We start from the raw sequence: 21,325 nt of genomic DNA on the forward strand, positions 1-21,325 counted from the left end.
GCTCGCCTTCTACTTTATCTCTCGCAGCGGCGTCTGCCGCTCCTGACAGACGTAAGCGCGGAGCGGAGATCCCCGCCCCGAGCCGCTCCCCCCCCGCCCTCCCGGGCGGCCCCTCCGCCCGCCGTGCCGGCCCCCTCCGCCGCCGCTCCCCGCCGGTGGGCAGCTTTTAAAGAGCCCTTTCCACGCCGCCCTGCCCCACCCGGAGGGGGCTGCCCGCCGCAGCCCTGCCCGCCGCGGAGGGCACCGCGCGTGGATCTCTGTGTGCGTGTGTGTGTCTGGGACTGATGCCACGCGTGACCGCGACGCGCCGCGCGGCTCCTCCGCCCTCTCCCTGCGCCCCTTCCCGGCCCTGGGGAGCGCGGCACGGGCCCCACGCGGGTCAGGGCAGCGCGGAGGTTCCGCGCGCGGCGTGGGGCAGCGGCGCTGCCCGGCCGGCGGCTCCGCGCTGCGCGCAGCTTCACCCGCTTCAAACCCCCTCTTCGTGCGCTCTTTTTAAGCTCGGCGGGCCCGGGCAGGATGTTTATACTGCGCAATGTAAACACGGGCTCGGGGGTGCTTTAATAAAAAGAAATCGGCGAAAACTCCCGCTGCCTCGCGAAATGCCCTTTTCTGCCTCCGCCGCCGCTCCGGGGCCGGGAACGGGCTTCGGACCCCTCGGCTGCTCCGAAGCTGCTTTAGGGATGAGGGTGGGTTGGTTTGTTTGGGGTTTTTTGGGGCTTTTTTGAGGGGGGTGTATATAAATCTGTGCTGGAGTTTCGCGGCTCCGTGCCCGGAGTTGGACGCTCGGCTCCGGCGGTGCCAGATCCAAACACGGCGGGTGGGGGGATGGAGAATAAAAAGCCAGAGGGGCAGAGACCCCCTTTTCTCCCTCCCCTCTTCCCCAAAAGCCACCGCTTTGAGCACCGTGCCACCGGCAGAGCTGTCACTCGAGGTAAGTCGCTTAAAACCTTTGTCACCTTCTCGCGGCCCGCGCGTGGAAAGCTGCGGTGCGTGGGGGTGGGATTGCGGGTGGGCACGGGGGAAGCAGCCTGGGCTCTCAGAGCCGCCGATGTGCCGGCTGCTGCCTCCTGATCCCTCCCGATATTGAGGAAAAGAAAAGAGAAAGGAAAAAAGGGAACAAAAATCTCCAGCCCGTCCCCCCGCGCTCCGTTGCAGGCCTCGCCGCAGGGCTGTGGGTGCATCCCTGGGCAAAGAGACAGAGGGGACACCCCCCTCCCAAAGGCCCTCGTCTTCCAGCTTCGCTTTTCAAGGTTTTAATGATAATTTAATACCTTTTAAAGGAAAGATAGGCACCGATCGGGTTTCCAAACTCCCTCCGCGTTATTGGCGAGCAGTTGCGAGCAGCCTCCGGGGCGCCTGTCACATCTGTGGTAGGACCAAGAGGGATTTCACATCAGGGTTTTCCTTTTCTTTTTACCTTTCTATCCTCCCCCCTGCCCTCTTTTCCTCCCTTTTCGAGAAAAAAAAAAAAAAAAATCATCCTGCAGACAGCACCGGCCCTCCCGTTCCCGGTGCAAACGGGCCCGGGCCAGGCACGGGAGAGCCCCGGGCAAGCCCCGGGCCGGGGCAGGTAGCCAGGGAGGGGGTGGGAGGAGGTCGGGACAATTATTTCTGGAGCTTTTCCCCGGAGGAGGAGGAGAACGAGCAGCCCCGGCTGCCCCGGGAGGCGGCGGCCGCTGCTCCCTCAGTGCGGAGCAGAACGTGGAGCAGGGTGGCTGCTCGGGAAGCACCCCAAAAAATCGCTTTTTTTTTTTTTGGGAAGCAATCACCTCCTCCGGGGCTTTCACCCCCGAGGAGGCTGGTGCAGAATATTCCCTCTGCTTCTCTCTGTATTTCTTTTTATTTTTGCTGCGGGAGCGCATCTCTGACCCTGAGCTTTGCTGCGCATCGAATGTTTCCCCCCGGCTCGCCAAAAAGGTGGATTTCTTTGCTTTGCGTCACTCTGCCACCGAATCTCCCTGATCTGCCCCCAAAACACCCGGGGATGGAGCTCTAAACACAGCACAAAGCACCCGTGGAAAAATCACGTTCAAAGCGTTCGCCACCGGCAGCATTTCCACGAGGAAATAAAATATCTTCGAGTTAAAAAAAAACCCAAAAAACAAAAAACCCCAACAAAATCTCCGTGGAAATCAAACTATTCCCCCTCAAAGAAAATCAGTCCCTTCACGAGTCCCCTTTCCCCCTCTCGCAAGATCTTTTAGGAGGGGGAAGATTTGGTTTCCTATGCATTTATTATAGGTAGCAAAAGTGAAAAATGGGAATATATCGCTCCGGGTCCTATAGGCCTCGTCGTGGGAACAGCAGAAATGTTGGGGGGTTTTAATCCGAGCACACGAGTCGGGGAAAGGAGAGTTTTGGGGAGGAAAAGCCTGGTGTATGAGGAGGAGGAGGAGGAGGATGTGGGGGAAAACGGGACTCGCTTTTGGTGTTGTCTGCTCGTGATTTGGGTGGGTTAATCGGGTCCTCCCCGGCCCCCGACGGGCAGAGATGAAAAGAAAGGAGAACAAGAAGAAATGACAACAATTAAATGATCATCTGGCTCAATTAGCCTCTCCCATCCCGCTCGGAGCTCGCTTTCCCGGCCCCGGCTCCTTCCCAAACCCTCTCCCCTTCCCTCCTCCCCCTGCCCCAAACTCGGGCCGTGTTTTGTGTAAAAATAGACAAATCCGAGCTTTCTTCCTTTTCCTGCGCCGAAGGTATTTTTCCTAGCTAATTGCTTAAGTGAAGTCAACTCGGCGAGCAGGCCGGCTGTAACCCGAGGATGGAAATGTATAGAATGTCTATAGGTGGCATTGTTAGAGGCGGGCTGGGTGCTGCTCCGACGGGGGCCGGGGTGTTCCTGCCAGCCCGGACCACCCAGGGCGAGGGGAGTGACCGGCCCGTGTCCCCCTCCCCGTGTCCTGCTTTGCATTAACACCACCCGCGGGACCCCCCTCCCGTTCCTCAGCACCGGCTTTTCCCCCCTCTCTGCTTTGGGTTTTTTTTTTTTTGGGTTTTTTTTTATTTTTTTCAGTCCTCGCCATCCCCGTGGCCGCTGGCCCCAAATCCGCGGCGAATTGATCCCTAAATGTTTATTTAAAGGCGAAGGGGTGCGTTGGAGCGAGGGGGTCGAGGATGGAGGGAGGAGAACTGAGGGAAGGTGGAAGCGCCGAGGGAAAGATGTTTTTAGGGAGACGCACGCACGCCCCAAATTTCTTTTGGGGATCCATCGCACAGCAATGCTTTGCCCCACGCGTGGGACTTTTCTCAGTCCCAGCCTTGGCCTCTGGCATTGCTGGAGGCAAAGCCCGGTCTGCAGGAGCGAACGGGACCTGGAGAAGGTTTTGGGAGAGCAAAAGCAGAAATTGGGAGTGCAGCAGAGCTGCCCAAGTGTCTGAGGTGCAGGCTGGCTGTCACCGCCATGTCTCAGGCAGAAGTTCATGCTTTGGTCAGATAGGGAGGAAAAAAAAAAAAAAAAAAACCAGCAAAATCTTAATCTCCCCCTTTTTGTCTCCCTTTTCCCCCATCTGCCCTTCCCGAGTCTCCCCCCGCCCTTCAAGCCCAGATTTTCCATGACGTCCTTCGATGAAATATTGCAGCACAGGAATTTACAGCCTTCTTCAGCTCGGGATTTTTTTTTTCTTTTTTTTTTTTTTTTAATGTGGAGTTTTCTGGCAGGACCCGGTCCCTGCAATATAAATCGGTTCCAGCGATAATAAGCTCCGAGCGCTACCACTCAGACACAATCGCTTCCCACAGAGATCTTCCAAATATCTGCGGGTATTTATATCCCCGCTCAGGGACGGATAGCTCGGATGCTTTCCCGGGCCGATGCTTTTGGGCTGGCTGGGATTCAGCCCCGAAGAATTTGGTACCAAGAGAAACAGCGGGGTTGAGCCGGAGCAGGGCTGGGACCTGGCAAGTGATGCTCCCACACCCCACAAATACACCCTTAAAGGCAGCTCGAGTTGTAAATGCAGGTGTAAATCCAGGTGTAAATCCTGGGATAAATCCGTTCCTGAGGCATTCAGGCTTTCCTGGTCGAGGTTTCTTCCCTGGGGATGCTCCCAAAGCAAACAGAACCCTTGGGATGGGATATCCCCTCTCCTAACTTGGCATAGCGGTGGCATCCAAGCAAAATTCATAGCCACTTCCAGATTTTCCAGCACCAAATCCCGTCAGGATAGAGATAAAATTCTGCTGGAGAAAACTTTCTATTCTCTGCTGAGCTTTTTGGCATGGGGAACCACCTCCAGCCCCCGGCGACTCCCGATGCCAAAAGTCCGGCTGGGCCAAGCCGGGCCGGGGGTCTGCACCAGATTCCCAAATGAGGGAATTCCAAGGGGTTCAGCCTCATTTCAACTTTTTGTTGTTGTTTTGTTTGTGTTTTTTTTGTTGTTTTTTTTTTCCTCCGAGTTTAAAGCAAAGCGTTGTCGAAATCCCATCCATGTGTCGGTGCTGGAGGAAGGGGGAATTTTAGCGTCGGGCAGGTGAGGGTCACCAGCCCCATTTCGAGGTGTCCCACAAAATCCGTCTGCACGGAGAGGTGGGAAAAACTCCAACGGAATATCCCACATAAAGGAAGAACAGGTTATTTTCTTCCACGGCTGCCAAAAGCCTCAGGGACGATCCATTCTGGGGATAAAAAATGGGCAAGGTGGCGGCGTGGATCGCTCCTAAACATCGCGGGGAGGTGCGGAAAATAAACACGGAGGGTTTGGGGAAGGACCCCACCTCCCTTCTCCAGGGGACAGCACCCTGGGCGTGAGGAAAACTCCGAGGGAAGGCTGGGGGGACCCACGCGAGTCTCGGGGTGCAGATCTTTTCTTGGAGGGAGATTTTGTCCAACATGGGACAACCGAGCATCACCCGGCCCGGGGTGCCAGCACCCGGACAGGTGTCGGGGTGCCCCTTGTGCCTTGTCACCTGCCGGGCAGGACACGGCGGGAGGGATGCGGCAGGACCACAGAGGGATGCTGAGGACAGGGATGTCCCCGGAGGTACCAAAACCCCCGTGCCAGAAGATCCCCGGTGCTGCAGAACCCCTCTTGTTCGTGCCCACGCTGCCCGGGGACAGAGCACTTACAAAATCTGTGCTTTGTCCTTTTCCTGCAGGGAAATTCGGAGTATTCCTGCGGAGAAAGGCAAATCGCCTAGGGCTGCACAACGGCCTGCTAGGCTGCATTTTTTTAAACCTGATTTCTACAGTAAATCCCGCACAAAAACTCCGTGCCCCCCTTGCCCAGCCCAAAGCCGGGGCTGGAGACGCGCGCTCCCAAACACCGCCAGAAATTCTCGCTGTAAACAACCGCAGTTGTGCAAGGATCTGCGGGTGCTTTGCCTTGGAAGCATTCCCGACAAAATCTGGTTTTCACCGCTAGAATTCCCAAATAATGATGTTGTTCATCAGCGGGTTCTGCGTGCTGCAGGTTCGTGGACCCCTCTACTTGGCAGCTGGCAGAGCAGAGAGTTAAAATACACCAAAAATTGGTTTATCGTCTTTCCCACCTCCTGCTAACAGAGCAGCTCCTCGTAAATCGATCCCCTTTGCACAACCAGCCCCTACTTAAATATTAAAAGCGACCTGGAGGGGCTTTAAAAAATGTTCTGCAGGGAATAAAAAGCTCGGCTGGGATTCCCGGGAAAGATGCGCTGTGCATCCGTGAAATGCCCGAGCCAAGGTGGGAAAACTTTCCCCAGCACGGGTTGTTGTGCCCCGAAGTTAAACGATTTCTGCAGCACAGGGATTGATTTTTATTTCGGGGAGAATCATTCTGGGAACGGGCAGGGAACGGGCGCATCCATGTGTCCATCTTCCCATTGGGAATATTCTGGGGCTTTTGGGGTAGTTGTGCCAGAGGAACTGGGAAGAATTCTGAAGCCAGAGAGGAATTGGGAAGAATTTCTGTAAAACCACCCCAAAATTAAAAAAAAAAAAAAATCAAAAGAACGATCCACTGAAAACAACAACAAAACACCCCCACATCAAATAAAGAGAAGCCGCACCAAAACTGGCCCAGAATTCACTAAAAATTCGAATAATGAACTCAGAAATGGTTTTGCTTTTCCCGTTCTCAGAACCGCTCGGAAAATTGCAGAACTCCCAGCACGTTTTGCGCAGCACCCTCAGCTCCTCTCTCTCAGTCTCCCTCAAATTCAGATTGTTAAAACACACCGAGTAATTTTGCATTAACCCTCTTTAAAATCGGGGAAGGGAGGAATTTCTTCAGCTGCCTTTCTCCCGCAGATTTTGGGGATACCTGGCGCAGAGATGCTGCCCGAGGGCTGAGGTTGCAGCATCAGAATTTTCCTTCCAGGATTATTCGTTTCTCCTCTGGAAACGATCGAATTTGACCACTTGGCTCAAAGCAGCGCGGGCTGAAGGAGTTTTCCCCCGCTCGGAACCACGGGGGCTCCCCCGTGTCCCCCCAGCCCACGCGTGGGGACACCGGGAGCGCGGCTGAGCCCTAAAAGCGATGGGAACCTGCCCGAGAGGGAGCGGGGCCGCGGGCAGGACCCTCCCGGCTGAGCCTGGGGGATCGAGGCGAACACCACCGGGCTGGAAATCCGCGCTGGCAGCGCAGAAAAGCGATTTTTCCGTCCGTCGGGAAGAGGGTTTGGAGCTGAGCTGGAGCAGAGCCCTGGGTCTGGTTTGCCCCAGGGCAAAGGAAAACAGAAATGTTTCCAAATAGTTCAATAAATAAATGTACGGAGAGGTTGTGTTGGAGGGGAGAGAGGATAAAAGAGAAAGAGAAAAAGAGAGATCAGACGGAATGGGCAGAAGGAAGGAAAGAAGGAAAGGAGGAGAGAGAAAGAGATGGAGCGGGAGAAAGAGAGAAAGAAAGAAAAAAGGAAGGAAGGAAGGAAGAAAAAGAAAGAAAAAGAAAGAAAAAGAAAGAAAGGAAGAAAAGAAGAAAGAAAAGGAAGAAAGGAAGAAAGAAAAGGAAGAAAGGAAGAAAGGAAAGAAAAGAAAGAAAGGAATAAAGGAAGAAGAGAAAGAAAGAAAGAAAGAAAGAAAGAAAGAAAGAAAGAAAGAAAGAAAGAAAGAAAGAAAGAAAGAAAGAAAGAAAGAAAGAAAGAAAGAAAGGAAGAAAGAAAGAAAGAAAGAAAGAAAGAAAGAAAGAAAGAAAGAAAGAAAGAAAGAAAGAAAGAAAGAAAGAAAGAGAAAGAAGATATAAAAATTGTATAGAGAACGAGAACTAGAAGGAATAGGAGAGAGAAACCGAAAGAATTAAGTGAGGAACAGAAATTGAGACAAATGAAGAGCAAGAGAGTGAGAAATAGAGAAAGGGTAAAAGAAAACGGAAGAACAGGGAAATGGAGAAGCAAAAAAGGAAACAAAGAATAAGAAAGAAGTGAGGAGAAAGAAAAATAGAGGGAAAGGGGAAAAGCTCGAAGGAAAGAGAGCAAGAGGAAGAAAGAGAGAGAGAAAGAGAGAAAGAAAGAAAGAAAATGAAAGGAAGGGGAAAAGCAAAGAAAGCGAAAGGGAGAAAGGAAGGAAAAATAAAAGACGAAAGATTTAAAGAGAACGATTAAAAGAACAAGAGAGAATACAAAAAGGAAGAAGTGCGAAAAAGACAAAAAGGGTCAGGACGAGAGAGAAAACCCCAAAAGCAAAAAACCCAAAGAAAGCAACACAGCAAATACGGAAAGGGGAATTATTTCCCTGCAAAACCAAGAAAAAATTGGATTTTTTCCCCTGGCAAACGGGGCTGAGCGGGAGGGCAGGAGCAGCCCGGAGGGGCCCGGCCGCTCTCGGTGCGCGGGGCGCGGAGGGAGAAGGCGGCGGGAGCGGCTCCGCGCAGCGCGGAGATCGCCCGGCCATCCCTTCTCCCCTTCTCTCGCTGCTCTTCCCCCGGGCCGCGGACACGAGAGGGAGCAGAGCTGCGGCAGCGATTTCCCCGTGGCTTTTCCACGCGGGGCAGCCTCAAAGGCGGCTCAGCCCCCGCGGGGAGAGCGGCGCGCCCGGCCCCGCGCTCGCTCCGTAGGTGGCCGCGTGTATTTGGGTTGGAGCCGTGTTTATGTTCATGGCAAAGGCTGAGATTACAAACAGACCGCTGGGTGCCCGCCGCCTCGCTGCCGGATTGGTGGAAGATGTGTATTTTCGACTTCATCGCTTTTTAGGGCAGCAAATCTGATTAAAAAGGATGCGAAATTATTATTTGTAGCGGTAAGGAATTAAGGATCTCAGCCGTTGCCTCCTTTCCGTGTGGTTTCACAGTGGGGAAGGCGGGGATGGAGAGGGGCTGTAAGGAAAAAAAATCCCAAATTTAGGCATAAATCCAAACAAAAACGAGCCCTGGAGGAGGGCAGGGAAAAGGGGGGTTCATCTCCCCCTCCCTGAATCCAGCTCGAGCCCTTCCCAGTGCAAATGGAATTTTGTCCCCCAAAACTTCCTGCTGGGGACATTGTGCTTAGGGCTTTGCCCTTGCCGGGTGGGGATTGGAGGAACCTGAAATTCACTCCAAAAATCCCGTTAATTCACCCATTTAGGATGGGATAAATATGTTTGTATATATATATATATATATATATATATATATATATATATATATAATAACTCCAGTCGTTACAAATGCAACTAAGAAAAAAATTAATAGTTAATAAATAATTAATATTACATAAAATTACATACATAAAATTAAAATATAAGAACTTTTAAAATTAATTTTTGGGGAGATGGGGCAGCAATCATCATACTGTAACTTTGTTTTCTGAGTCTGGTTTTGGTGTCACCCTCTTGGTTTCTTCATAAAACCTCTCTCCAAAATTATTCTTGTCCCCTCCAGCTGCTTTTATCCCCATTTGCATTTGAAGGTTAGAAGAGCTGATAGTTTAAAAAAACCGTTTTTTACAGATTTTTTCCCTCGTACTCGATAAATCCCCAGCACGGAGGGATCCACTTGAGGTCCCAGGGAGAGGATTTTTTTTTTCCCCGCAGGAGCGAACGTGCGCTCAGCCTTTGGCATCTCCCTCCTTTCCGACACTTTCCTTTTGTGGGCAAAAGCTCTCGGCGGAGCAGCCCGTGCGGCAGAGCCCGGCAGACCTGGAGGATTTGGGCATTCCCATATTTTAGTACTGTTAGAACCCCTCACTGACCGAAGAACAAAAGAAAATCCATCCAATTCCGCCGTTGGAAAGGGATGCGAACAGAATTCAGGGCGAGGGAGATTTTAGCAGGGAATGTGCTCGAAAAGACAAGGAGAAAAAGAAAAATTCCTTAAAAATCCCAAAAGTTTTCCCCGTGCAAGGGCTGCGCCGCGCCAGGGATGCAGGGGAGAATTCCCCCTGGGGTTTGGAGGCAGAGGAGCGCTTAAAATCAGCTTTTTCTGCCTTAAAACCTCTTTAGGGTGTCAAAGCATCCCGAGCCAGCCAAGTCTCGAGGTGTGGGGCTTAAGGCGACAGCAGAGGAGTTTCTTTGTTCTCTCCTCGCACCTGGAATTGGCCTTTATTCCCTGATGCTTTTTGCCTTCTTTTTCTTGGTGCTTTTTGTTTGTTTGTTTGGGTTTTGCTTAGTATTGTTTGGTTTTTTGGGGGTGTGTGCGTGTGTTTGTTGTTTTTTTTTTTTTTCCTTAATGAGAGGGCGAGCATTGCGTCTCCTCTTCGCCATCCAACGGTTCTGTGGCAGGCACAGAAAAACAAAAATCCCCGAACCCAGCAGAGCAGGCGGCTCTGAAGCCAAAAATTCCCTGCCCGTGCTATGCGGGCCAGGTAGGCCCTGCAGAGCTGCCAGCTCTGGGGCACACCGGGGCTGAGCGGGGGTCCCCAAAACGTGCTGGCAGCTCCCCCTCACGACACACAGAGCTGTCCCCTGCCCTGCCACACTCTCGGGGACACCCCCGGGCTGTAACCCCGCATCCGACCGCGCTGCTCTGCCGGAGCCGCGGGGATGCCGCGCGGGGCGAGGCAGGAGCAGATGAAAGCGATGTCACATTAATGTCAGCTCACAGCTCGAGCCCACACAGCCTTGATTGCTCTTATTAATCTTGCCAATTTGTCTGTCAGCACTCGGCTAATCCCGACAGAGCCGCCCCGACAGGTGCTTTATGCTTCCGCCACATCCCGGCTCGCCCCGAGCCCTCCCCGGTGCCACCGGCTCCGTCCCGGCCGCCGGGAGCGGCTCCGCTCCCCCGGCACGGCTGCAGCGGGGACCGCCGGCTCCGCAGATGTTGTTTAGTCTGTCCAAAAACGCGGGGCTCGGAGTTTTGGGCTTTGCAGAAGGAAGGGATGAGCTGCGTGGGAGGAAAAGGGGAGATGCTGGAGGTGCAGAAGAATTTACCTGGGGGGGGGGGGGGGGTCAGTGAAATCTCGACGTGGTTTGTCCCATATCAGGATTAGAAAACGGATTTATTAAAGCCCCAGACAAGCTGTGCTTTATGGAGCATTTGTAGTTCTGCCACCAAAAGCATTTCTCTTCTGCTTTGCAGGTTTCTGGCCAGCAGCGCTGGGGACCGTCACTGCCAGCATTTGGAGATGCTGGGTTTTAACTGCGTGCCTGCAGGAGGGACAGGGACATCCCTGGCCATGCTGGGGGCTGGAGACAGCCCTCACCCTGAGGGTGAGAGTTCAGAAAGTGCAGGAAAATCCAAATCTGCAGTGGAAAACTGGGCAGAGTGAGAGAGGAGCCGTGCAGAGCAGTCTGTGTGTGCAGGAGATATCCTGAACCTCTCTTCCCAGGGTATCTTCTCCCAGCTATCCCACAGCAGGGAGCTGTGCTGCTCTTATTTGTGGTGGGTTTTATGGATGGGGAGAAGATTAAAACAAAAAGTTCAAGCTGAAGCTGCAGTGGACAAGCCAATTTAATCCCTAATAAGTTTTATCATAAACTTGTGGAATGGTTTGTGTTGGAAGGGATCTTAAAACTCATCTTTTTCCAGCTCCCTGCCATGGGTTCCAGCACCTTCCACCAGCCCAGGTTGCTGTTTATCCTGCACTTAAGCTGAGCGTTGATTATTTTCTTTACTACTCTATCAGAAAATCCACTGGCTTGTTGTGGTGTGTGTTCAGCCACAAAGTCCCAGGCACGTCAATTCTTTAGCGAAAGACTAAAATTATTGTGTTGTGAGGCTTAATCTTCCTAAAGTCGTTATTTAGCACAGCAGTCTTAAATCACAAAACACAGATATTGCCTTTAGAACTCTTAATTGCTAAACCCAATTAACTGCTAAACCCTTTTAACTGCTAAAGGAGACTTCAGGTTGTTTTCCTCTCTTGGCATTAAGAAGAAAATAAAGAGATTTATTTCTATTTGGCAACTCTGCTGCGTGAAACGTTTTACACACAGGTTACAATCTGGTGATTCCTGCTGTGGTTCACCTGGAGGAAGCTCTGCTCTGGAGGAAGAGCCACCAAACCTGGCTTCATGCAGCAGGTTCCTATTTTACATCCAAAACTGGCTATTCCCAACCCAGCAGGAAGGAAGAGCTTCCAGGAGCATCTCCAACCTTTCCTCCAAGAGATGAAGTGGTCTGAGTCCACTGAAAGAGCTCCGAGCTGCTTGTTGTTAACCCTTGGATGCCCCAGATCAGATCCTAAAAGCTCCTAAAAACACCATGCCCCACTGAAAGCTCTTTCCCTCCATCCTGACCTGGATTTATTATCAGGAGGCAGGTTTTTGTTTTTCCTTTTCTTTCTCCCTGAGCCATTTATTTCATCCAAGAAGTCCATCCATCACAGCGAGCTGGAACCGACCTGGGATCCAAGGATATTCTTAGCTGTGCAGCGTGTCAGGAAACGGGCAGCAGCCCCGTGTGATGCAAATATTTGGACGAGGGAGAGGTAGGAAGGATTGTCCAAATGTTTACTGAAGGCTGTTGATAGCCCCAGGATTTATAACTGGAGGATAACGCCTGCCCCCACACAGTTCCTCCAGCAGGTGCATCCAGTTTGCACATGACACGTGGGATGTGGGAAAAGGGGATGCAGGACAGAGCCAGCTCGAGGATTCAGCTGCTGAATTCCCCCTTTTCCCAGCTGCTTCCCTGCTTTGGAGCCCGTGGAGCAGCAAGACAGGAGCTCAGGATCCACTCCAATGATTCTTGCCCCTGAGAGCAATTCCAGCCATTGGAAAAACAAAACGCAACCAGTTGGAATTCCTTAAGTGAAACCAATGCTTGGAACTGTTGAGGCCCATCAAAATATTCCCTGTCACTCTCCTTCAGCGCTGTGGAGGAGGAAATTCATGGCATTGTTGTGCTGATTGCTCCTGGCATTTCAGTTCCTCGCTTCCAGCAGCAGGACTGGAGCTCTCGTGTGTCCCAGCCAGCCCTGGCTGCTGCTGGGGGCACAGCAGAAGTGCTGGCAGAGCAGTTTGAGCCACTGCTGGTGCTCAAACAGCTCCAGCTTTCCAGATCCTGCTGGAAATGTCCCACAGCTGCTGCCAGGTGGCCTCTTCCAGCCAAAAGAGGAGATATACATATAAATATACATCCAAGAAAAACCAGGCTGACGGACTAGAAATGGGAGTGTGGTCAAGGCAAGGCTCTGCTGCCTTGATGGCCCCATCCTGTAACCTCCTCAGGAGGTCTCTGTATGGTCCAGAGAGCCCAAATTTCTGCCCGAGGCAGGTCCATCAGCAGCTCGAGGCAGGGTCAGGACCACAGGGGCTTTGTTCAGCTGAGCTTTGAAAACCTCCAAGAGCAGGGTCCAACAACCAGGACTAGGGACAGCCCAGCAGCAGAGGGCCTGTCAGAGCCCTCGTGTCCATCCAAGCAGGGTGGGAGGCTCTGCTCTCAGAGCAGAAGCTGTTTTGGCTGTAATTCCCTCCACCGTGTGATTGAGGAGCAGCATCCCATGAAACTGGAGGGATCAGCATGGAGCTGAGTCACTCAGCTCTGGTTGTCTCCTTCCCCCTCTGGTCACTCTCCTTCTGCTTGTCTACTTCCTATTTTGCAAGTTCTGGTGATGCTGGGAATGTGAACTCAAGGATTTAATGTGCTGCAGACACCCAGACAGCTTTTCTCAGCAGCAAAAAGCAACTGCATCAGCTGCAGAAAAAACCTTTAATTTTATTAAAGAATTCTATTAAAGAATTCTATTATTCTCTTCTATTGCTATTTTGCAAGTTCTGGCGATGCTGGCAATGTGAACTCAAGGATTTAACGTGCTGCAAACACCCAGGCAGCTTTTCTCAGCAGCAAACGGCATCAGCTGCAGAAAAACCTTTAATTCCATTAAAAAAATCTATTAGATAGATAAAGAATTCTATTAAAAAATTCTATTATTCTATTCTAATGCTATTTTAGAAGTTCTGGTGGTGCTGGCAACGTGAGCTAAAGGATTTAATGTGCTGCAGACACCCAGACAGCTTTTCTCAGCAGCAAACAGCAACTGCATCAGCTGCAGAAAAACCTTTAATTCATCACAGCCCCGCAGGAGCATTTCCCGGCTGCTCCGGTGGGGAACACAATGGCCCTATTGTTTTTCCAAGGGGAGATTCCTTCATTTCAGGCTGTTGCATAAACTGTGTGTTTTCTATTTGCCACCTGACTCATTCCAGTGACCTCCCAGGGATGGGACTGAGATCAGTGGCAGCGATGAAAGGAGCCCTCGCAGGCTGAGGACCAGATTGTCAGAGCCACCTCTTCTGCTTTGGTTCACAAACTGGGAGGAGAACCTGGTGTTCTTCTTGAGGGGAAGAAGTTGTGTAATAAAATCTACGGGGGGAAAAAAATGAGTAAAGCTCAAATTCCAAAGTCATCTGCTGTGCTCCATGAAACGTTTCCATGCACTGAAAGACTTCAATCCTGTGTTTGATGTCACATTCTCGAGGTGACCTTAGATGGGGAGTCCTCACTCAGGCTCCTCTAATCCTGATCGCATTTTGCAATAGTTCCCAGTGTTGGCAACTCTTGGTAACATCCCAAAAATGCTGGAAATGTTTTCCAGGCAAAGATCTGGAGCCACCCAGATGGGATCAAAGGAAGAGCCCAGCTGGTGAAGTGGCTGGTTGGTAGCTGGGACCAGCACTGCAGGTGTAGGATGAGCTGAAGCTTTCGTGGTGGCCACACATCAAAATCTCCAGGTTTCCTCAGCTGTGAGCCTTGGGGTGGTATTTAGGCTCCAAAGGGGATGTGCAGGGGGCTGGAAGAGCCTCCCTCCAGGTTTCCCTCCATGGAGAATGGCCAGAGGGATTGCACGTGGATGGAGCTGGCTCTTCCCAGTGTGTGCAGCGTGGTGGGAACGTGGAGATTAGGTGAGGGAAAAGGCATGGGATGTTCCACCAAACTGATCAGTGAAATGAATTTAACTTTGTGTTACCTTTCCCTTCTGCTGGACCTCTGGGATGGGAATTCATCCTCTCTTTTCCAGCCAGGTGAGGGAGGTCAATCCTATTTTTTAGCTCTGACCCAATCAAACCCTGAAATCCAAGCATCTCACATGGATTTTCTCACCTGGAAACACTGCTCCTCTCTGCCTTACTTTGCTATTGAAATCCAACAGGAGAAGATTGCAAACCCAGGGGGAATTGGAACAGGGTTAAACAAAACAGGAATAAATGAGCCCAGCACATCCTGGTGCATCCTTGTGCGTTTGGGCTCGGAGGGGGTGAGCCTTGGCTTGTGGTCCAGCCCAGCCTGGTGCTTTTAGCTGTACAAAATTAGAGTTTTTTTTATTTTGTTTTGTTTTGTTTTTCCCCAAAGCAAACCATTACTGACAGATTGAAAGGGGTTTATCCTGCAGAATTATCCCTGCCTCATCTGCCAGGGAACATGCAGAGCTCAACTCCTCTTCCTTGGAGTAAATCACAGTGGGGCTGCCTTATCTCAAGCAGAGCCTCTGAGCAGGAATGTTGCACTGTCCAGCCCCTGGGCCACCCAGCCCTAATCCCAGGAATCAGTGTCTGCTCCAGGCCCATGCTCTGACCCTCCAGAGCCATATTTTTGCAAGGTCAGGAGGTTGGGTGGTAAAAGGGGAGTGGGGAATAGCAGGGAGGGATTCAAGGCTGGCCCTGCAGGGAGATCTCATGGAAATGTTTACACTGAGTTTGGAGTGGAGATTGAGCCTGTTCCCCTCTCCAGATTTGCTGGAAATCTGCATCAGGTACGGACACAGCTCCAAGTGTCCGGCATGAGGGTGGCTTCACACCCCTTTCCTTGGCTGCTTTAATGGATCCAGGTGGGTTGAGGAAGGGTTGGCAGCCCCGTTGGGCATCATTTCATCCCTGCTTCCTTCCTAGGACAACGAGGCTGCTTTTAGCTGGTGGGGAAGGATAAATAAGCAGGAAAATCAGATGGCAGAAAGGGAGAGCTCTGTCAGATGGAAGTGAACGGATGGAGAAGCAGCTCCGTGCATTTCCTTCATCCTCCACAGAATATTTTGTGCTGAGATGAGGTGGTTCAGCACCTGCCAGCTTGTCAGCACAAAGGATGACAGAAGGATATTTTGTGCCAAGAGGGTCCACTCTGTACATGTGGAGGAACATTTCCTCCTGTGTGGAAATGTTCTTTGGGATCAGGTCAAAAAATGATTTCATGTGAAGTTTCTCTGTGAAATCTCTGTTGCATTTGGCTGGAAGAGCCAACTTAGGGGCTTCATCCAAGAAATAGCTGTGCAAAGGTCACTGAGTGTGGTCTGACTGTCCGTCAGGAACAGGGAAAGGCTGTGCATGACACCATTCCCAGGACAGATTTCAGTCAAGAGAATGAAAAGGGGTAAAAGGGAATGCTGCAAATGAAATTCTGATTCTCTCAAGTTGCTAAACTGAAACCAGGTTACTCTTTCTTCTTGTATATAAATCCTTCTTGAATGCAGGGGAAAACATAATTTCCTTCTCTCTAAGGGCTGGTATCAAGAAAGGATGTGATCTACTGCCCAGTGAAGTAAGAATTCAGGGTCCAATATTGAGGGTTGCACAGTGAATTCTTCCTTAACAACTCATTAAAATGAGCCACTCCAACTCCTCCCGAGCCTTTTGAGCGGCTCATTTTCAGGAGTGGAGCTCAGAAATCACTCTTGCTCAGCTGCCCCTCCCTCTCATCCTGTCCGTGTCCCACTTGAGCCACCCAGGGCAGCATCCCTGAATTCCCTTCCCACTTCAGCCCTCGCAGGATTCTCCCTGCCTCCCTCCCTCCCTGTCTGCCTCTCTCCCGTGCAGCTGCTCAGCTCTGCGAGGGAAAGGCTCCCAGATGTGCCGGGGAGGGAGCCCTGAGTTCCACCCCGTGCCGTGTGGACTCTTTGTGTATTTTATTTGAAGGAGAAAATATGTGGAGTCCTTGGAGGAAGGCTGGGGACCAGGCACGGCCCTGGGAGCTCAGGCACCGCGGGGCTACGAGGTCCTGCAAGCTCCCCTGCCCTTGGCTCACCTTGGCCAGCTGAAACCCATCAGCATCAGCCAACAGGTCCCCAGAGCCTCTCCTGGAGATGCCTCAAGGTGACCAGACCCTTTGAGGAAACACGGCTTGGCTCAAAAGCTGGTAACACCTAAACGCCCACGGTTGGAATTTTCGGTATTTTTGGCTCATGGACGATGTGCTGCACCAGATCAATAAATATTCACACACTCCAGAGCGTTCTGTGGGGTTGCTTTCTGTGCATTTAGCTGTGGCACTTGGTAGCTACTTGCTGATTGCGTGAGACAATACGTTTATGAAGTGTTGGCCTTCATTTAGTTAAACACTTCATTGATGTCTAAGACCAAAACGGCATGAAACTAATTGTTCCCGTGGAAACAGGAACCCGGAGAATGATTTCATGTCACAGCTTGGCAGCAGAAAAAGAAGAAACCTCTGTAATTGTTCCCATTAACCCAGCGCAGGGGATTCATGCTCAATCTTTACCGAGCTCTGCTCCGCTTCTGCTGTGAATTAGGGGACAGAAACTCAGCACAGAACCACATTAAAAAGGCCCCAGACAAGCTGTGCTTTATGGAGCATTTGTAGTTCTGCCACCAAAAGCATTTCTCTTCTGCTTTGCAGGTTTCTGGCCAGCAGCGCTGGGGACCGTCACTGCCAACATTTGGAGATGCTGGGTTTTAACTGCGTGCCTGCAGGAGGGACAGGGACATCCCTGGCCATGCTGGGGGCTGGAGACAGCCCTCACCCTGAGGGTGAGAGTTCAGAAAGTGCAGGAAAATCCAAATCTGCAGTGGAAAACTGGGCAGAGTGAGAGAGGAGCCGTGCAGAGCAGTCTGTGTGTGCAGGAGATATCCTGAACCTCCTGGCTCAGGTCTCCCCTCTCCTCCCAGGGGATGTGCTGGTGACTGGGGCATCTCAAGGAGTTTGCTGCTGTAGAAAATCCCCATTATCTCTGTACCAGAGGAGCTCACATCTCCCAATTCTCCAAATTTCCCCTCAAACTCAGCAACCCCCACCCCAGATAGGAGTTGCAGCCCCTACCATGGATCATCCCTTGCAGGACCAGTTTTGGGAAGCCCAATGGCTCTGCAATTCCTGTCTGTGCGTCCCTGTGGAAGGAGGAGCATCCCACAGCCTCTCCCTGCCCAGGTGGAATCATCTCCACCGTTTTCCTCTTTCTAGGCTTTGGCCCTAAACCCTGCCCCACCGAGCCCAGCAGGAAAAGGGAACCAGCAGCCCAAAATCCATCCTGGCTCCCAAGCCAGTGGCCACCCAAGCCCACAGCTCCTCCGGAGGGATCAGCAGACACCGACCTGCTCCAGGCCAGCACAGATGCGCTAATTACTGCTAATTGAGCCACTTGGCTATCGGGGAGCCTTGTCCTGGCCAGGCTGATAGAGTATCAGGGAGATAAGGAGCACTCAGCACAGGTAACCGGGAGGTGTTGTCAGACCTGTGCTGTGCTGGCACCTTCTGGAGGGGTTATCTCTCCTTCCCAGAGCACAGGGCACCACATTCCGAAGGGAAACACTGCGCTCCTGAGGATCTGTGCAGAGCCTAAGCTTTTTAGGAGGTGCCCTGTGGGATTTTGGTGACTCAGGAGCTCAGCAAAGCAAGCTGGCATTCATTTCAGAGTAACTCTTTTAAATTTCCTTAACATGCATTTTATTCCTTTGGCTGGCTTTTGCTGTTGTTAATTTAACACCGTGGAAATGAAACTTTAAACATTTTTCCCCCTTTTTCCTTCCCTACAGAAAAATAAATTTTTTTTCTTTTAACAAATGCTGTCTCTCTCAGAACTTTTGTTATTTTTCACCACCTCCACTGACCTCCACAGAGTAATTCAGCTCCTACACCATCCTGAACACCAGGCAGGAGTTACTAACACCTACTTACCAAAGAGGAAACTTGGGCAGGGTGACGTTGTTGTTCTGTTTCTTCTTTTAAATTACTCACAATTGTAAATAGGAAATCAAAATTACTGGATATTTTTGCAACCAACACCGAGAAAAATCTTGTGTGTGGATGCAGTTCCTGGCCGTGGGTACAGGCACACACCACACTGGGAGGTGAAGCTCACAGGGTCCACAGGGGATTTTGTCTCAGGGATGTAAAAACCAAGAAAACATCACCCCTTCACTCCTGGAGGAGCCGACAGAGCGTGTCCATGGCTACCAAATCAATGAGAGGGCCACCACACACCTGAGAAACTGCTGGGTCCTCTAACCCAAAGTTTAGGATGTTTTCCATGTCAAGTACCCTCATTTTCTTCCTCAAGGTACCTCGATCATCTGCTTCTCCTCTTACCCCTGTGCAGTTTGGTTTAAGTTCCCAAAGTTTCTCAGCTTGTAACACAAAGCTCATAACAAAGTCTGTGGCCAGCTCTCTCTTTGATAATTCTTTCCCCCCATTTGTTTATCTCAAGTCCTAAGCTTTGTTCCAGGCCCAAAACCAAAAGCCTTTCTACCCTGTTCTCCTCTTGACTTGTTGCAGATGTAACAAAATAAATCTTTAGAAAGAACAAACCTTCACTTCCTCTCTCCCATCTGATTCAGTCACAAACCCCAGGAAAGAAAAATAAATCACAACCTGAGCTCGCCTGCTCTCGAAGGATTCCACGTCTGGTCCTGGAAGCCACCATCCAAAGTGGATGTGTCCATTCCTCGGAGAAATCAGTGAACACAGCCACCAAAGAGGATCTGATAACCATGAAATCCTTATTTTGAGCACGGCCAAGGCCAAAAATCTTGTGGTCAGCCCAAATTAAGGTTGATGTGGTGGTTGATGAGCACACCCAAGCTGGTGGTGCCTTCCTAGAACTTGTCCTTGGCACTGAAGGGTGATGTGTCCCTGGCTTGTCTCTCAGCCCCTGGTGTGGCTCTGCTCCTCTTTTCTCCCCTGCCACCCCCACCCCAAGGAATTTTAAATCCTAACCAGAAAATTCATCTCTTTGGGTTTTCCAAACTGGCCGCAGCAGAGGTGGAAATTCCCTCCAGAAAGAGTTTGTCCTTCTGCTGAGAGCTGTTTCCATGTAAAACCTCTGCTGCTCTTCCATCAGCCATTAACAGGTGCTCAGATTCTCTCCAAACACCCCCCAGCCGTGAGGTCCGACCAAACCTCTGTTTTCAGCCGATGTGCTGGGGGTTCCATGGATGTTCTCCTGCCCTGGCCCTGCTCTGGGATCAAACCCATCAGCCCAAAGCCCTTTGCACAGCCCACTTCCCTTGGCAGCACCCTGGACTAGGAATGGACAGCAGGACACAGGGTCCCCTCCTCAGGGATGCAAGGAAGTGGAGAATAACTCCTGAAAAATGCCTGTGTTTGCCTAATGAGGTCTTCTCTTGGGTCTGAGTTAAAGCCAGGCTCAGCTTTAAACTGGGAAATACTGGAACTGTATAAAGGGGATGATTTGATTTACCAGGTATGTTCTGCCCGGTGGGTTTTGCTCTTCCAAGGGTGCTTGGGGGGAAGATGTGCAGAACTACAACAGCTGTCAGATTTTTTGGGTGATGTCCCTAGCCCTGACTTTCACTGACGAACCGAGGGTTTTCTCTTTGTGTGTGTTTTATTTTAGATTTAAACAAGAGCTCTTTGCACACTCGACACAATCCATCCACTTAGCACTGAAGAAAGTGTAATTAGACACTTGGAGAACTGGAAGAAATTAACTCTGACCACAGCCCGTCACTCAGACTATTACTTAATAATATTTCCCAAATGTGCAAAGTACTTAGTTCTAGAATAACAGGAAAGAAGTGTAACTTCTCACCCCGAGCAGAGGCTCTGCCCCGTGAAAACCTCACCGGCCACGAGATGTTTTGCCACCTCCCATCACCTGAGGGCTACCAGGAGACGTGAGGATGCGATTCATGGTCCCCAATCCCACGGCACCGAAGGGCTGGAACGGAATCAAGGGCAGTGGCCAGGCCGAGGTGCTCGGGCTGCCTGCGAGAAGATCTCCCTCAGCTTCCAACACGCCACGGAAACCGCGGAGAAATTGCTGTTTTCCTTCTTCTCCAGCGCCGGGCCGAGCCCTTGCCTCACCCCACGCTCCAGAAGCCTGGCTAGAAAGAGATTATTGTGATTCCTGCTCGTTTCTTCGCTCACAACAAAAAGCTCCATTCATCCGGGCTGGTTTGGAGGGGAGAGCCAGGGGTATCAGTAGCATGAGCTGGATCTGAGCGTCTCCACCGCATTCGAGCAAACGCCGCTGGCTGGCCGGCGCGGCCCAGGGAAGCAGATATCTGAATTTTGGAGCTTTGGAGGGGAGCATTCTTCTGGTTTCAAACAGAAATAGCTTTGCTGGCCGTGGCAAGTTTTAAAAAAGTCCTGACGAAGCAGGGCCGGGCCATTTTCTCAGCAAAAACAAGAGGCCGTTCAAAAAGTAGGGGGGAAAATGTTGTTCTTGGGTGTGGGAATCCAGAGCTTCCCTCTGGCTGCCCTGGGACCCTGGCAGGGTCAGGAACCCCCCTGGACAGAGCCCCCAGAGACACTGGCTGTGATCTCTGGCCATGGAAAAGAGTTTGCAATCTTACAGGATGAATTACCAGCTCTGAGTGTTTGATATCAGTAATAATTAAGTGTGGCACGGGTGCAAAAGTAAAATTCTAGGATTCTAGATGAGGGGTCCAAAGGGGACAAGATGGAGGAAATTGGGTGTGCCTTGTCCTTTTTCTCCTTCTTCCTGCCCTCCATGTCTCACTGTGGTGTTGGCATTTTTCTGTTGGTTCAGGCTGGGGACACACTGTCCAACGTAGGTGACAGATATTGGCACGTTATTGTAAATGCAGCCCAGGGAGTTTCTGGTATTTAATGTTTGTCACATCCCACTGAGGGCAGAGTCCCACACGCTGCCCTGCAGGACAGAGCTGGGCAGGGCAGCAGAACATGTGAGAGATAAACAGAATAAACAACCTGGAAACCAGCACAGACCAATTCTGGCTTCTGCTTTGGCAGCAGGGCTGACAGACAGAGACTTTTTGCAATTTGGGAATCATCAATACCTCAGATCCCAACACTCGGGTGTTTCTGCTTCAGGAACCATCTTC

The 21,325-nt window shown here is 51.2% G+C and overlaps 1 long non-coding RNA gene across 3 annotated transcripts; it reads left to right on the plus strand.

Moving 5' to 3' along the window:
* Positions 1-589: 589 nt before the first annotated feature.
* On the plus strand, positions 590-18,053 carry LOC146766446 (uncharacterized). Of its 3 annotated transcripts, XR_014958006.1 has the most exons (5): positions 590-686; positions 888-931; positions 10,410-10,540; positions 16,899-17,029; positions 17,460-18,053. It is a non-coding gene; the product is annotated as an uncharacterized LOC146766446 (long non-coding RNA). The 3 variants fall into 3 exon arrangements; XR_014958004.1 differs by lacking the exon at positions 888-931; XR_014958005.1 differs by lacking the exons at positions 888-931; positions 10,410-10,540.
* Positions 18,054-21,325: the final 3,272 nt, after the last annotated feature.

Source organism: Lonchura striata, chromosome 11 (assembly GCF_050655825.1).
Source record: "Lonchura striata isolate lonStrDom1 chromosome 11, ASM5065582v1, whole genome shotgun sequence".
NCBI classification, from domain to species: Eukaryota; Metazoa; Chordata; class Aves; order Passeriformes; family Estrildidae; genus Lonchura; species Lonchura striata.